The sequence below is a fragment of the Lithobates pipiens genome, unplaced genomic scaffold, assembly GCF_037356315.1.
Source record: "Lithobates pipiens isolate NorthernLeopardFrog02 unplaced genomic scaffold, aLitPip1_a1.2 Scaffold_8, whole genome shotgun sequence".
Lineage (NCBI taxonomy): Eukaryota > Metazoa > Chordata > Amphibia > Anura > Ranidae > Lithobates > Lithobates pipiens.
In genome coordinates, this window is record NW_027507903.1 from 41,599,596 (window position 1) to 41,618,077 (window position 18,482).

General features: G+C 41.1%; 1 long non-coding RNA gene across 1 annotated transcript in view; it reads right to left on the reverse strand.

Annotated features, from left to right (window-relative positions):
- Positions 1 to 708: 708 nt before the first annotated feature.
- LOC143964300 (uncharacterized) overlaps positions 709 to 18,482 on the reverse strand; it is a 158,521-nt gene continuing 140,747 nt past the window's right edge. Inside the window, exon 3 of the long non-coding RNA XR_013271118.1 lies at positions 709 to 1,151. This is a non-coding gene — a long non-coding RNA (uncharacterized LOC143964300). The remainder of the gene's footprint in view (positions 1,152 to 18,482) is intronic.

Below are 18,482 nucleotides of genomic sequence, written 5' to 3' on the forward strand. Positions count from 1 at the left end.
TTCAGGAAAGGAACTGGCCAGTAACTGATGTATTTACCAGCCCCTTCCCCTGCTCTCTATCCTGAAACACCCCCCTGTGTGCCCACAGCAGCTGCCAGCGGGAAGGAGGGAAGATCACAGGGGACCCAGACAGCAGATGGAAGGGGTAGAACCCATGTGCTAGAACCCATCGCCCTGCAGTGCAGATGGAGGTGGAAAGAAGAGGAGAAGCTGTCAGTGCTGCTGGGGGAGGCATAAGGTGTCTGCAATAAGTACAGCCGGGCCTTCTGCTCAGCAGGTGTACTGGCCCCCCTTTTGAACTGATGGGGCCAGGGCCCAGTACAGGAGGGCTGGCTGTACTGCTTTATCAGCAGCCCTGGTCAGAGGGGCTGAGGTTCTTGAGAAGGTTGAGTCAAATAACAGAAGACCCAGTCTGTACAGTGGCTCCTATGTAGGTAGTGCTACATATTGGTATTTGAATGTCAATAGCCTGGTCACAGTTGGTTACGCTTTCAGCAAATTTAAACAAAGAAACTCTTTGGCCTCTAAGGGCGACATTGTTTTTGCACCCCTTTTATTTTCTCTGTTTTTTATACCTAGCCCTATATTATATTTTATGAAACTCTAACTACATTAATTCGTGTTGTTGTGTCTGCCTGGAGTTCAGCTTAAAAAAAAGAAAATTATTTGATGAAATAGTATAATAATATGACCAAATTAACAAAAAAATAATTTTTTTGTAGCTTTATTTTTATTTATTTTTTTCCACTTTTCAATGTTTTAGCTCCATTTTCTCCCGATAGGATAGCTTATCTGGTGATATACCATAGATTTCCCGTCTTCATCCTAATTGTTGTCAAGGCAATGACCCCAACAAGCCAGCAGAATTTAATTGACTTCTGCACCTGAAATATTCCTTGGAAACGAGAAATTGTCAAGCCAACTTATGAGTCACGATTTTGTTGTGGCACGTCCTCCTCTGTCTTTCATTACCATATTTCAGCTCCCTGTTAAATGGTAAATGAGGTAGCTGATAGTGCATTTCTTCTTTGTTTGAAGTGCTGTTTTTTTCCTCGTCCTTCTTCCTGCTCGGGGCAGTTGTGACATCAATCCATGCATGTCGCATCCCTCGGCGTACTTGTTACCAGCCGAGCTTGCAAATGGCACCAGACCTGCACAGGAACAAACATAATTAACTGATTGTAACCTTAATGCTTCTTGAATGAAATGCATAACAATCTCCATAGCATATGCAACCACGCCGAACACAATCTGGGCCGGCCCGTTAGTCCATCTGATTATACGAGGAAAGTATCATACATATTCCCATAGTAATTGAACTCCATTCCCAACCTGTAACAATGAGGAAATCTGCATAAGATTCCCGGAACATTTTGCCTCTGGCTTTCTATGTGATGTATTTCTGTCCTCTGCTGCAATGTAGACTTTCATCTCACCGTGTTTGCCTTCAAAGTGAAGATGTCCTTTGCTGACCTTGATAGCTTGTGGTCAAGAACCTGGTGATGTTCCTTTCTTTCCAGCCTAATTATTTCATGTAATGTATTAGTAGGATACGGTGTAAATTATATAGTAAAAGGTTATTCTGGTCATATTAGTATGATATCACCTAGAATAATGTCTGTAGGCTGCAGTCAATACCTTCATGAATCACAATATCCATTCAGTCTGCCTATAATATTTTGTTTTAATGTATCTGATATGATTACATAGACCTGAATCTAACATATTGATATTCATCACATTTTTATAAATTATTAGGAGGTGAACGGGAAGGAAATTGAAGTTCCATGCTGCACACTAATTCCAGGTGACTCAGCACGTGTCCATATGCCACACAAATGCAAAAAATACAAAAAATTCCACAGCATACTGCCCAACTAGTCAGTGCAAGAAGTCTATGTAAAATGTATCTAAACCCAGAAACAAATGTTTAATATAGTGCAGCTTACTAGTCCTTATATATAGTGTCTGCATTTTTTTCCAGGGTTTTTTCCTTTATTTTTATCTAGTGATCCTGCCAGTAACACACGTCCTGTCTTGGATCAACAACAATCATTCACCATACTGTATCTATGGAGTAGCCATTGTCACCCAAGCCTACTTCTCTGATTTTGACATAAAGTGAGCCTTCACCCCAAAAGATAATATTGTGTATACCTGGCTCCAGTCCCCTTCCTTTACCACAACTGGATATTTTTTTTTAAGGGCTGTTTTATTTTTTTGTGCTTCCTCCTTTTTCGCCTAGATGATAATAACATTGCACACACATTCTCAGATGTGTTAAAGGGCTCTGTTGGGCTTTGGGATCTGACCGAGACCTTCAGCACATCAGACTGCATGCAAGTTGGCACCGACACTCATAAATGGCCCCACAATAGCCGGCAGAAGAATAACCCCGCCGGGAGAAGACAGTGAATATCGATAGCGGCTGTAATCACAAATAAATCCAGCAGGCTGGTTGTACCCAAGTTGATCAATCGATCAAGTTGGTACATTCAGCCTGCACATTGATGGTTCGAATCTCGCCCGGTTCCTGCTGAATGACAAAATTCTAACCATTTATGGCCAGCCTAAAGTTTAATAGTCTGCACAAAGGTCATATTGTTTTGTACCCATACTTTTTTTCCTGCACCTGTCAACTTCTCAAGTCTATTTCCCATAGACTTGAATAGGGCCTTACTGGTGTGGGGAGGTTTTAAGCTTAAAACAGATTAGGAGGCTAGGAAAGGTGAGCTGGGGAATAGAATCCCTAAGGTGAACCTGTACTTTAAAGCACACCAGGCATTGAACAAATATACGGACTCCCATTGTTCCCTTACCCTCAAACTGGGTATTCTTCACATTTACTGAGGCTAAGAGACAATTCCCTTACAAAATGAACAGCCTATTTTCCTTTAATAAATCAACTCCAAAGTATTGAAATAAGGGGTCAGTGTGAACTAGTCAACAAGCTTTTTCAAAAGGAGAAGTAAACAACGGTATACTCAGTGGAGTTGATTTGCTGAACGCAAACAGGCTGTTCACTTTGCAAAGAAAGTTGCACTTTGCAATGGAATTTGACCCAGATTAATTGGAAATTTGTTCAGTGAATGGGTTGAAGCTCTGCTGATTTCCACCATCAAGCAAAAATGCTATTATTTTTCTTGCACATGCTTGGGTATTCTTTGCAAAGTGAATCGCATTCTCTAAGCTCTTGAGCAAATTCCCTTACAAAGTGCAACTTCTCTTGAATGAACAGCCTATTTGCCTTTAGTAGATCAACCCCAATGTTTTTTTTTTAGCTACAGATTTCTTTTATCTGTCATGTTCTCAGAGTTTTCATATGACCAGGTCATTGCAATTGTGTCAATAGTCTTTGCAGTAGCTAAGAAGTTCATTTAGGTGAAGCTAGATTAAAATGTGGGAGTTCAGGAATGCTTGTTTGGCATAATTTTGTTGCTTCAGGAAATTCTTGTTTTCAAACCACAGGCAATTTTTAGAACATGCAAACCTTTGCATGTTTTTCCCCAGCAGGTATAATCTTTCAGTGGATTCCAAAGTAATCAAGACAAGTATACAATTATGTGGGCACCAGTAGACTCATTTGCATCCATACTTTTTCTCTAGGGCCTCTTGGAGCCTGAAGCATACTGTAATCACAGGAGGGAATATCAAATGTTACAAGTTTATCGGTGTTTTTCTGGCAATCCATAAGACATGAAAACATGTCTGATCTTCGTACTTTATGTACTCAGAATCAAAATGAACAAGAGACACTGCAAGGAAATGTGGGATTTCTAATTTAAAGGTCCCCAAATTCGACAAAAAAAATAAGTTTTTATTGTCATTGGTTATCTTTATTTACATTTTGAAGCTGAAGACAAAAAAAGTGTTTGGTCATCTATGTAAAAATGTAATACATTTAGGCTTTGAATGAAATTTGACTTCTGAATTCAGCTTCTGCTATCCCAGGGGTAGTGACAGATAAGAATGTAGCACCTCCTAGCTGCAGGTTCAGCTAATCCACAGAACCTTCACAGGCCAACTTCATGATTCTAGGTGATGGTGGGTCCAAGACCCCAGAGTCTGCTCACTTTTCTGTGGCCTCAAACCCACACAGGGAAAAAACTCTCACTTACACAAGGGAGGCCCCTCAGCTTCTGGCAGTTCCAGGCCTAGCCTGTAGGGGGAGCATGGGGTCCTAGATTACAGGGCACATGGGAAGGCCCTTTTTACTACAGCCATGTCAACGGGCCCCCCTTTACTAGTTCATCCCATTTCTCACTGAGTTGTTCTCAAAGTCTCAATATTTCAGATATAGGGGCACCCTCTCAATGAACACAAATAAGGGGCAACTCAGTTTGGTTTTGTCTCGTGATGCTTACGACAGTTCTTTCTGTTTGCATAATAAAGTTAATTTGCACATCATCTCTGGATAAATCAATAATCTGTTCAGTTGTATTATACAACACCACATCCCGGATAAGTACTGTGTATAGAAAACCAAGCACAAGCAAAAATTTTATTTTTCAGGTGTTGAGTCATTCTCTCAGAATAAACTTACAGACACATGTATAAATAAAAGCAATCACTTTATTAAAACATCATGTAAAATTTGTTGGGGTACAGATCCCTTAAAAACCAATATAATGGTAAACAGAGAGGCACCCTCATATGCTGTAAATAGATACATTTGGACACCTTAGATTGTAAGCTCTTTGAGGGCAGGTACCTGAAATAAATAAATAAAAATAAGTATAGAGACCAATGAAGAGTGGCGTCTAATGGTCGTCAATGCACTATTGAACACCGCACAGAGACATCCAAAGAAATTGTAATATAAAGAACATATGCACATGTATCAATGAGGGGTGCAAACAACTCAACGCGTTTCACATTATCAGCTTCTTCAGGGGTACATGGGATGCCACTGGAGATGGTTGATAAAACAATATCACAAAAAAGACCATCCAAAAACAGGGCGGGTGAAAACAGGTCTGGTATATAACCTCTAGAGATGTAGCCGCAGGACTGGAAGGTTAAGAAAGTGGCAGAAGGTGTCCAGGAATCCGGCCAGGAGATCCGAAAAAACAATGCCCAAAAAGGAAGCTGCAAGAGCCTATTCATCTAGCAATATGCAGGGACCTGCGCAATTGAAACAGTAAGGATCCGAACTGCAGAAGTCCCCTTGCCTCACCTTTGATGGAGGTAATATAGGGTTCCACAAGCACTGCTAGGGGAATACTGGGGAGGGGTTGTAATGTTGTGTGTGGCTGCTGTTTACCATTCCATGGGTTTTTTAAAGGGTCTGTACCCCAACAAATTTTAATATGATGTAATAAAATGATTGCTTTTATTTATACGTGTGTCTGTAAGTTTATTCTGAGAGAAGGACTCAACACCTCATTTTTGCTTGTGCTTGATTTCCTTGCACATTATCTCTATTTCTCTGACAAGCCTGATTTGGAGTCACTACCCACATAAGAGATTACTTCAATATAGTATTTTATCTACTCTGGTATTGCAGCTATCCTATCTCCACTCTTCTAGGGGTATATTTTCTGTCTTTCCCCCAAAAAGGCTTTCTGGACCAGGACCCTCCTTTGCCACTAAAGCAATAATACTCCTTCCTCTCCAGCCACCACTGATTCCTTGACACTTCCAAAGGACACACCTATATTAGAGAGTAAGGCTGCATTCACACCTGAGTGTAGCGTTTTCAAGCAGAAAATCGTGTGAATTTACCGTGATTTTGTGGCGTTTTTTGCTGCGTTTTTTTACCTCGATTCGCTGCGTTTTTTGCCGCGATTTTCCGTGATTTTGTGCAGGGCAAAAGGTCACCAATGTTAAGAGAAGAAAAACGCCCAAATCTGCTCAATTCGAGTGACAAAAAAGGGTCTGGAACTTGTTTGAGCTTCAGGCATTCGGCTTCAGGCGACATGGAGTGGAGATGTGAACCATCTCCATTGAGAATAATAGATTTTTTCCCCTCTAGCATTTTTTAGCTTCAGGCTTCAAGCTACAAAACACTCAGGTGTGAATGGGGTCTAAGAGGTGACAGACCCTGCCCTCCTTCATAAGAGGAACCAGCCTCCAATTTATTTAATGATTACAACATCTTCTTCTTGCTGTGTGGTGTAGAAAAAGGTAGGGACTTTGCACTTTGAGGATATTTTCTCTCTCATCTCGACTACTGCAACTCCATTCTCATTGGCTTACCTTTACATAGGTTATCACTCTTCAGTCCATCATGAATGCTGCTGCCAGACTCATCCACCTTACAAACTGCTCAGTGTCTCCTATACCCCTCTCTGTCAATCTCTCCATTGACTGCCTCTCACCCAACTAATCAAATTCAAAATACTAACAATAAATTACAAAGCCACCCACAACTCTGCCCCATCTACATCACTAACCTAGTTTCAAAATACCATCCAAATCATCCTATTCGTTCCTCCCAAGACTGCCTTCTCTCACCTCTTCCCATACTCTCCTCCAGGACTTCTCCCGAGCCTCTCCCATACTTTGGAGTTCCTTACTCCAATCTGTCTAAATATCTGCAACTCTAGCCCCTTTTAGGCGATCAACGAAAACTCATCTATTCAGAGAAGCCTATACCTTCGCTTACTACACTATGGAGGTTGTGTTTGCCTTTTCTCTTTTGTTTTTAAGAGATGAAAACGAATGTAGCCACCACATTTAAGGATTGGGGACAGTAAGAGAATGGGAGAGATATGGAATAAAATGTATCGCTCAGCTATACCAAGATGGTGCCCTGAAAACCTTTCAGGAACTGAGAGACTATTCTGCTCTACCAAATAAATCCTTGTATAAGTATTTGCAAGTCAGGCACGCACTGGAGGAGCAGGGAAAGTTCTAATTTCGAAAATATACCCACATATAAACAAGGGGAGAATGGGAGGGATAGAGACCTTTATGTATAAGAGGAAGTGGGAAAAAGACGTGGGAGATATCTCCGAAATACAATGGAATAGAATTCTTGAACTGGCTCCGTTGGTATCACTCTCTCCCTCTCAAAGGATGTCACATCTGTTCTTATTATATAGAACCTATTATACTCCTCATAAACTTTTTCAATTTGGCCGACGGCCGGACACAAGCTGATATGGAGGGAGACATGAGTCACATGTTTTGGAGATGCCCGAAGTTGATCCGCTACTGGATGGAGGTGACAGGAACCATTGATCGGGTGTTTGGAACCTCCACCAGGATGGAGGCAAAGTATTGTCTCCTGGGATTAGTTGAAGGAGTTGGAAACCCAGGAAGCAGCCAGAGGCAGTTCTGAGATGCCTATTTCAGGCAAGGAAACTGATTGCCCCAAGATGGTTGTCGGTGTCGCCTCTGTCCAGTAGAAAATTGATAAATAGCATGAATGTGGTAATTCTTAAAGAGAAAGCGTTATATATAAAACAAGGGACTTTAAAGAAATATGACAAGATGTGGAAACCTTGGTGGGAAGCCAGAGGGATTGATATGTGAATAATAATAGTGTGGAAAAATAATCTAACGATGAAAAGTGACCCAATAGGAATTAAAGTTAGAGGGCAAATGAAGAGGATGGAAGTGTGCGAGAACGGGGATGAGAGGGAAGTGTGATAGAGTAGGAATCTAGATTAAATGGAACATCAGATAGGATGGCCCCCATGATACCAATCCCCTCTTAGGCCACCCAAGATATGAACAATTTTTTTTTTTTGTTATATTCTTATCTGATAAGGCGATGGCAGAGAGTGGGGGAGGGGGCTGAGGGAATATTTGATTTTGATGTATTTTGTAAACAAAATAAATATCTTAATAAATAAATAAAGTTTAAAAAAAAAAGGATTGTTAAGCTGCAATATATTACATTTTTATTTTTCAGTTTAATACTGTTTTAAAGTACGACAGTGCCAATGCTATGGACATTTAAATATTTGCATATTGTAAACAAGCAGTGAATGAGCACTCACTGACCTCCATAACTGCAGGAACAGTTGAGAAATTCATTCTAAAGTTTCACAGCAGAAGCATTAAAATTGCAGCTCAGCTCCCCTTACTTACTGCGACAGCAGGGACTTGGCAGCCTGACAGCCTTCTAAGCTAAATAAGTTACAGGTGCACTAAGCTGTTCAGAAACTGACTGCAAGCTGAATTTAGGGTCTTTGTTTTGAGAATGATGTAAAGCGGTTCTTCAACCTTTTTTACAAAATAATTTAAAGTCAGCAGCTACAAATACTGTAGCTGCTGAATCTCAATAAAAGAACACTCACCTGTCCAGGGGTCCAGCACCATGCTCACCTGAACTGCTCCTTCAATGGTCTTTGGGGATCTGGCACCGACATTTTTACTGTGGCCATGTGACTTTGTAGCTGACTGCCCATTACACATACATGAGCTGCACTGCACTCTGTGAATGGTCCTGCAGCCTTGTGGGACCTATGTCATGTTACAGAAGGTTTGTGGATGGGGGAGAACTTCCAGTGGATCTCTGCTGCAATCCAACTGAAAGGGGGAGCGGGTACCTGTTTTTGACAAAAAAGTGCCAAAGTTAGAATAGGAGTGAGGGAGGAGGGCATACAGTGGAACTTTCCTTTTAGGGTGAAATTCCACTTTAAGCCTTGCTCACACTAGTGCAATTTCAGAATCAAGTCACACAGAATCACATGACAATGGAACTCACATTATTCTCTATTATACAGGACAACATGGTGCATTTTTGGTGCCACTTTGGGGTGATTACAACACAATTCTGGCCCCATAGACTTAACAACCTGCATCCAGCCCTCATCCTCCCTCTATAAAAATATGCAGTAGAATCAAAAACGCGTAAAAAATGCAACCACGTGCCACCACATAATCACAATGAAAATCTGATCAAATCTCTTTTTGTATTGTTGACTTTGGGGTCCCCAAGGAATTCCTTTAATTTTCAGGGATTTTCTCTTACTTCCTGTTTGGCTATGGGACAGGAAGTGAAGGGGAATCTCTGCAATGGGACACAGATGGTGAAAAGAAATCTGACAGGGGCTATAACTCTCCCTTGCGCTATCCAAAATGAAAAAAAATGTTTTGCTATAGTTATAATTTAAGTTAAAGTGGTTTATAAAGGCTGAAAGTTTTTTACCTTCATGCAGTCTCTGCATGAAGGTAAAAAAATATTCTGTTTGCAGAAGCCCCCCCCCCCCCCCGCCCCACTAATACTTACCTGAGCCCACTCTCAATCAAGCAATGTCCATGAGAGGACCCGGGACCCTCACTCCCGATTGGCTTTTGTGAGCACCGGATGTCATTGGCTCCTGCTGCTGTCAATCACAGCCAGTGAGCCAATCAGGAGATGGTGGAGGCGGGACTGTGCCACAGCTCTGTTTCTGAATGGACACACAGAGCAGTGACTGAGCTTGGATGTCCCCATAGCAAGCTGCTTGCAGTGGGGGCATCTCGGCAGGAGGGAGGGACCAGGAGCTCTGTGAAAAATCACTGCAGAGCAGGTAAGTATAACATGTTTGTTATTTTTTTTAATAAAAACTGAGACTTTAAAATCTCTTTAAGTCTATAAGTTAACTGCTACTTCTGACCAAGAATCACTGCAACTTTGATGAAGTGCAGCCAGCTCACCTTACTTTTATAATAATTGTATTTAGCTACAAAATGAGTTTCTGCCTCCCAAGGTCACCTTTTGCAGTTGCATTGTTGCAGCTTCTCCTTTCTTTGTGAAAGATAGCAAGCAACTTAGAGTGGTTGGGATAAAGAATGAATGGCTTATTTTACATATCTCAGCAACTGATGTATCAAAAGTACTAGATTACTAGCAGCAGGGCAATTTTAAGCAGTAGTCTGATGTGCTACATACTGTATATCATAGGTAAAAAAAAAAAAAAGCCATTGGCAAGGCAATCATTCATGTTGGCACTGAGAACGTCTAGATTTCAGTGTTAATAGTTCAGGCCCTGGATACAGGAAGCATGATTAGACGTTGGATGAAGATAAAGGGAGGTCCTAGTGTTAGTTAAACTTGGTTCAGACTCTGCATTGAAAACAATTTTACCATTTATGATTGTGCTTTCTCCCTGTGTATACTTGAAGACTTAATTTTAAATATTAACTGGTGTATTCAAATAATCTGTGGTAATCTTTTGATTTTAAATATACTTTAGGTGAGCCGTTCACAACCAGGGTTCCACGGAAACCCAATGGTACTTACCATTATTGCTAAGGGTTCCCTTTATCAATGAGAAATTTTGTGTCTCAGTTGAGTAATAATTGACCACACTAATCTTAACAGCTATCTGGTGGGGGGTTTCTACTCACTGGCCACCAATGTATGGAGCATTCTTCTTACTGACCTCCATTATAATGGGCATCTTCTTCCCACTGACCAGCAATGTATGTGGCATTCTTCTGAATGGCCACCAGTGTAACGGACCTACTGGCTAGTGGCTACCAAAGTAATGGGCCTTTTCCCAAACTGGACCAACTAACCACCCTGGACTTTGTAGGGTGACTAACAATAAAAAAGATAAATGGTCTTTCTCCCACTCACCAACTATCTGAGGAAACACTGCATGTTTTACTGTTTGCATTTCTTTTTTGAGCTATCAATATTGTTTAATTTTGTTATTATTACTAAAAATATTTTGTTGTACAGAGTACAGGGAATCAGTTCACAGATCTTCAACTGATGATAGCAGAGTGGGCAGATGATACACCCGTGTCTGCTCAGTATCTGCAGCGCGGACACAGACAGAGCCCTCTCTGCTGTATGGATGGCCAGGAGTGAGCGGACTGCACTGTCATTTACACCTGACTACCTCCGATCTGCTCCACCTAAACCAGAGTGCCTTTCCTTTTTTTTTTGTGGACCCAATTGGATCTGGAGGTAGTCAGTTGTAAACAGACAGTGCAGTCCATTCAGTTTTTTTAAAATGGACCTTATCAGAAAGTCTACAGTATCTGAAAACCTGATCGTAATGCCAGTGTGAAAGGGGTCTAAAGCCTCGTACACGCGATTGGATTGTTGGCCAACAAAACCGTGGATTTTGTAAAAAGGGCGTTGGCCCAAACTCGCATACTCACAACCACACAATTGTTGGCCAACAATTACGAACATAGTGATGTACTATGTTGTTTTTCAGCTCTTTACGCTACCCTTTGGGCTCCTTCTGCTAATTTCTTGTTAGTAGAAGTTCGGTGAGTGTTGATTCACACTTTTCACTTTGTGCTTTTCATTTCCTTTCTGAACAGTCATTCGTCAACCAGCCATGTTGCGGAATTGGAGGAGATAACGTTATTTATTATTGGCCTTGGAGTTATTGCTTTGACATTATTTTTTTGTTGAATAATGATTTGATTTGGTATATTTTCTATATTTTTGGATGCATAGAATGCACTTTTTGGTTAAGTTCTATTGGCAGATAACATGTCTAATTTTATTTGTTTTCTTTTTTTAATGCACAATAAAAAAATTGTGTAAAATAATACTTGACTATGTGTTTTAATTTAAATGACAGTTTGGGAGTAGACAGTTACATTTTAGAAAATACAATGTAAAAATGACAAGGGACACCAACATAGTTGTATCTTTGATCTTAAATACTATGGGATAATGGTGTTGTGGTAATTTGCCCAAATAAAAAAATTAAAAAGCGTAATAATATTATTCTTGATATCACTAGAAAATAAAAGCCTTTGAAAATTTGTTTGTAATAACTCCATCAGTATCACCAGCAAAGCAGCTTCATTATTATCCCATTAAAGAAGAAGAGAATTGTGCGCCGCATTTCGAGATTTCATAATTTGCCACGTCACAAATGTTAATTCTCCATTACGAACACTAGTTTACAAGACCGCCCATTTCTGGCTCATCCTTGCTTCCGAGAATGCATGTTTGTAGTTTGGACTTTTGTCCAACTGACTTGTGTACACACGCTCAGAAAATACGACAACACACATTTGTCCGCAGAAAATCTATAAACCTGTCATTCAACATTTGTCCACGGAAAGTTGGCCAACAATTGTCCGATGGAGTGTACACACACGTTCAGATTGTGTGTATGAGGCTTTACTCTTTTATTTCTTCTTATATCTCAACTGTCTGGAGTAAGCTAGCAGCTGAATGGAGCTGGGGATATATCATTGGCTGCTAGGAGGCCAATAGCTGTACAGTTGACAGCTCCCTACATTAAGATAAAAAAACTTTCTTTTTGCTGCAGCCCCCCTCAGCCCCCCTAATACTTACCTGAGCCCCATCTCAAACCAGCGATGTTGCACAAACGACTTGGTTATCCGGAACTATGCCTCCTGATTGGCTGAAACACACAGTGGGACCAAATGGCGCCATTGGCTCCTGTTGCTGTCAATCAAAGTCAGTGAGCCAATGAGGAGAGAGAGGGGCGGAGCCGATCCGTGGCTCCATGACTGAATGGACACACAGAACAGCAGCTCGGCTCGGGTGCCCTGCAAGCTGCTTTCTGTGGGAGCACTCGGCAGGAGGGAGGGGCCTGAGAAGAGGAGGATCGGGGCTGCTCTGTGCAAAATCACTGCACAGAGCAGGTAAATAGAACATGTTTGTTATTTTTAAACAACAAAAAAAAAAAAGCAAGACTTTAGTTTTACTTTAATTCAGCAAGCTAAAGTTAAGCCTCGTTCACACGATCGGATTTTCCAAGGGGAAATGTGTGATGACAGGCTGTTGGAGGAAAATACGACCGTTTGTACGCTCCATCAGAAAATTTTCGGATTTTCCGCAGACAAATGTTGGATGGCGGGTTTTAAAATTTTCCGAAAGAAAATGTCTGTTGTCGTATTTTCCGAGCGTGTGTACACAAGTCCGTCAGACAAAAGTCCAAAGTACAAACACGCATACTTGGAAGCAAGGACAAGCCTCCGTAAGGGAGAATTGACATTTGTGACGCAGCAAATTATGAAATCTCGAAAATGCAGCACACAATTCTCTTCTTCTTTAATGGGATAATAATGAAGCTGCTTTGCTGGTGATACTGATGGAGTTATTGCAAAAGAATTTTCAAAGGCTTTTTTTTCTAGTGATATCAAGAATAATATTATTATGCTTTTTTTTATTATTTGGGCAAGTTACTACAACACCAGTTTTTATCCCGTAGTTTTTATAATCAAAGATACAACTATGTTGGTGTCCCTTGTCAATTTTACATTGTATTTTTTTAAATATAACTGCCTACTCCCAAACTGTCATTTGAAGTAAAACACATAGCCAAGTATTATTCTACACATTTTTTTTATTGTGCATTAACCACTTGCTTACTGGGCACTTAAACCCCCCTCAGTCCCAGACCAATTTTCAGCTTTCAGCGCTGATGCACTTTGAATGACAATTGCGCGGTCATACAACACTGTACCCAAATGAAATTTTTATCATTTTTTTCCCACAAATAGAGCTTTCGTTTGGTGGTATTTAGTTACAGCTCGGAGTTTTATTTTTTGCTAAACAAACAAAAAAAGATGCAAAAAAAAAAAATCATGTTTTAATAGTTTGTTATAAAATTTTGCAAACGGGTCATTTTTCTCCTTCATTGAAGTGCGCTGATAAGGCGGCACTGATAGGCTGCATTGGTGGGCACTGATGGGCTGCATTGGTGGGCACTGATAGGCTGCATTGGTGGGCACTGATAGGCTGCACTGGTGGGCACTGATAGGCATAGTTAAGGCGGCACTAATAGGCACAGATAAGGCGGCACCGCCGGGCACAGATAAGGCGGCACTGATGGGCAAAGATGGGCACAGATAAGATGGCACGGATGGGTGGCACGGATAAGTGGCACGGATGGGTGGCACGGATGGGCACTGATAGGTACCACTGATAGATGGGACTGATGGGCACTGATAGGTGGCACTGATAGGTGGCTCTGATAGGTGGCACTGCTGGGCACTGATGGGCGGCACTGCTGGGCACTGCTGGGCGGCACTGCTGGGCACTGATGGGCGGCACTGGGGTGCAGCACCTTTGAGGCAGATTGTGGGCACTGTGGGTGGCACTGTGGGTAGCACTGTGGGTGGCACTGCTGGGTGGCACTGTGGGTGGCACTGTGGGTGGCACTGTGGGCACTATGGGCACTGCTGGGTGGCACTGACGGGGGGCACTTACTTTTATTCAGGATGGCACTGCAGGCGGCAGGTGGGCACTGGCAGGGGGCAGGTGGTCGCTTGTATTGCTGGCCGTGATCGGGACTGATGTCCCGATCACGGCCGCCGCTGATCGTGTTTTTTTTTTTTCCTCGCGCTGTCAGCGCGAGGAGGAATAATAGCCGATTACCGGCTCCGTTCTATCACATGATCAGCTGTCATTGGCTGACAGCTGATCACGTGATAAGGGGTCGGGATCAACCCCTTGCACGGATCGGTGATCAGACGAGTCTCATGGACTCGCCGATCACAGAGCGCGCCGCGCGTGCCCCTCAGGGGGCGCGCAGGCCGCTCGTACACGGAAAACACGGAAAAGTAATGCCGTCATTTGGCAATAGCGCGGATCCCAAGTGGTTAAAAAAAGAAAACAAAAAAAATTAGACATGCTATCTGCCAATAGAACTCAACCAAAGTGAATCCAAAAATAAAGAACATTTTCAAAGGCTTTTCTTTTCTAGTAATATCAAGAATAATATTATTACGTTTTTTATTTTTTTATTTGGGCAAATTACCACAACACCATTATCCCGTAGTATTTAAGATCAAAGATACAACTATGTTGGTGTCCCTTGTCATTTTTACATTGTATTTTCTAAAATGTAACTGCCTACTCCCAAACTGTCATTTGAAGTAAAACACATAGTCAAGTATTATTCTACACAATTTTTTTATTGTGCATTAAAAAAAAGAAAACAAATAAAATTAGACATGTTATCTGCCAATAGAACGTAACCAAAAAGTGCATTCTATGCATCCAAAAATATAGAAAATATACCAAATCAAATCATTATTAATGAACCAAAAAAGTAATGTCAAAGCAATAACTCCAAGGCCAATAATAAATAACACGTTATCTCCTCCAATTCCGCAACCTGTCTGGTTGATGAACGGCCGTTCAGAAACTACCTGAAAAACACAAAATGAAAAGTGCAAAGTGAAAAGTGCGAATCAAAACTCACCAAACTTCTACTAACATGAAATTAGCAGAAGGAGCCCAAAGGGTGGTGCTAAAGAGCTGAAAAACCACATAGTAGGTCACTATGTTTGTGTTTGTTGGCCGACAATTCCTTGCCATTTGTATGCAAGGCAAGTTTGGGCCAACGCCCTTCTGACAAAAGTCCATGGTTTTGTTGGCCAACAATCCGATCGTGTGTAGGAGGCTTAAGAAGCTGATTGGTTACTATGCACAGCTGTATCAGATTCTGAGTTTGCCAGCTTTAGTAATTATGCCTGTGAGTATGCTTTAACAACTGCCAAGTCAACTATAGAAATATAAATGGGCATATTCCTGTACTCACCTGTATCTCAGAAATGCTTGCCTTTCCTCTGCGAGAGGAATCATTGCTCACACACAGCTCAGCTATAAGTGACTTAATCTAATTTTAGATAAATGACATTGGTGCCGGCAATATTTAAGCAGAATGGTAGTCTCCTGCTGTTATCAGGATTACTGATTATCAAATCAAGCATCATTTCAGTGCTGGTTAGATGACTTTAGTTGGCAAGTTTCTAATTTCAGCTGCAGACTGCTTGTCTATTGTTATATTGGAATTAACCATCTGTGCAGAGGTAAGAGTGTCAGCGAGTAAAGAAACACACACCGACTCATTACTTAGAGCTTTCTTCCCAAACACCTTAGTAAATGATTTATTTTATCTGTCAGCAAATATTCATCTAGTATTTTGATGTTTTGTGCTGGAATACATTTTAGATGCCATGAATATTAAAGTGGTTGTATGCACCCTGAAGTGAAAAATGAAAAAAGTATATTGTTATATAGTGTGCACTTGCCTTGATCCAAAGTACCTACTGTGATTCATTTCTGACAGTCAATGCCGACACCAGACAATCCCAGGAGATGCCCCCCTGCACACAACAGGGGCTTGACAGCCTCGGCTGTGCATGTTTCCCTGTGAAATAGAGTAGAGGGGGTGTCTAATATCTCCACTCAAGTCTTAGATTACACTCAGCTACATATTATATGCTGTGCAATGTGTGACATCAAAGCCCCACCCCCAAAGCTGTGTAAAATGTATGCCTTAGGAGGCTCTAGAGAATAGAAGGCTGCAGATAAACAGGTACAATATTTATAGAAGGATTTGTTTCACCTCTGTGAATCACTTAAGGCCAGTCACTTTAATGGGTATACTATATGTAAGGGCTGACATCCACTTTAACACACAATCTGACCAGCATACAGTTTTACATATGCCCCTTATACGGTATGTATACAGCAGGGATATGCAATCAGCGGACCTCCAGCTGTTGCAAAACTACAAGTCCCATCATGCCTCTGCCTCTGGGTGTCATGCTTGTGGCTGTCAGAGTCTTGCTATGCCTCATGGGAGTTTTAGTTCTGTAACAGCTGGAGGTCCGCTAATTGCATATCCCTGGTAAACAGTATACTGTATAAGCATTATTGTATACATACCCATTCTTTTCTTTTTTTCAGCAATATGCTGTTGCTGAAATGATTTGCACCCATGTTCACCCATGTGAACTGCACCCATTTATTCACTAAAGCTTTACCTATGAATATTCTACATATATGACCACTTCAATTTTTAAATCTGATTCGATTTGGAGGAAACATAATTTATAAAGTGGAACTCATCGCTAGTACAAGTACATGAATCTGTCTATGATAGCTTCCCGTAATACATTGCTTAATGGGATTTAAAGTGAGAGCTTGCTGACAGAGGCGGGAGCAAAGTCGTTCAGCTTGTGGGCAGAACAAGAGAACGTCAAGTCATGTATGGCTAACCTAAAGCTGAAAGGTAAATTTTGATTTGTTACTAAAGTTTACTTTGCTTAAAGTGTTGCTAAACCCAGGACCCTGGTTAAAGCTTGTAGGAGGAGTCTTCATGCTCTTCTGACTGTCCTATGAGGCTGCAGGAACACTGACCCTCTGTCTGGACAGTGCTGATTGGCCCTGTGCTGATCATATGCACCCTCCCAAAAAAAAAACTCTCTCTAGCAATGCACACCAAACTGAGCATGTGCAGAGTGCCCCCAAGGCTCTGTACTATCAGGAGATGAATTAGGGACAGTAAAAAAGGGGAGAATCAGAGAAGAAAGGTTCAAACAGCCTTCTTACCCAATGCAGAGGACTAAGCCCTTAGGTTCCACAGTGAGTATAACAAGCATAATTTACTGCATATGCAGACTGATTTTACTGTTGTAGGTTTAGTAACACTTTATGAATTTGCACTTGTAACTGTGGCCAGGTGATGGACATTCAAATATTTACATTTTCAATTCAAGCAGTTAATATGTTTAAAACAAACCCTCACTGGCCTATGTGTCTGCAGGTACTGTGGAGCAATTCATCCTCAACATGAAATGAAAGTGTACAGTAATGCATAGCATTTTTTTTTGGATAGAGTATGGAAGAATTTACCCCCCTGTAGGTTTATTTTTTGCTGTCCTATTGGGGAGATTTCCCCTCACATCTTGTCTCAGAGAAAATATATATGAGAAACTCTGCGCTTAGGAACATACAATGGTTGCAGCCTCCCCTAATAGACTCCCCTGAGGGGCTATATTAAATAATAAGATATATAAACTGTGGGGTGAGTGGCAATACCCTAGGGTTGGAAAAATGGGGTGTCCCAATCCCTTGATATATAATAGTGGTGCAAGCCCCAAAAAATGATGTGCATAAGTAATAATTAACCTAATACAAGTCACATATATTACTATACAATATGAAACATAAATTGATGTGAAGTACAATAAATACTTTCTAATGACATCAGTGATCAATTACTCCACAGAGTGCCTAAATTCCATCTGTGAGAAACCACACCTCAAGCAAAAATCTATATATCAAATAGGGTGTCAAAACAGAAAACAAAAAACTAAAAAATTATAGACCATCCAAGTACAACGTGTAGAGAAAAAAAAATTATCTAAAAAAATATATATAATATTAGTCCCACATAAGTGACGGCAGTGTTGCTGTAAAGTTACCAAAGACTCCAAAGTGACCAAGTGCTCACCAAGTAAAAAAAAAATAACAATATATATATATATATATATATATATATATATATATATATATATATATATATATATATATATATATATATTAGTCCCACATAAATGATAGCAGTGTTGCTGTAAAGTTGCCAGAAACTCCAAAGTGACCAGGTGCCCAATAGATCAGCTGACTCTTGTTCTCTTGTGCTCCCCCGTAAGGGTCCCCACTCACCAGCTCCTATTACCCCTACAGGGGTGATTGGCATATACGGATAACCAGGGATAGTGTCCCTTCATGGCTCCTCCAGCTGGTTCATCGATGGCTTGGCGTACTGTTCCTTGTTGGCTCCTCTGGCCACTCCACC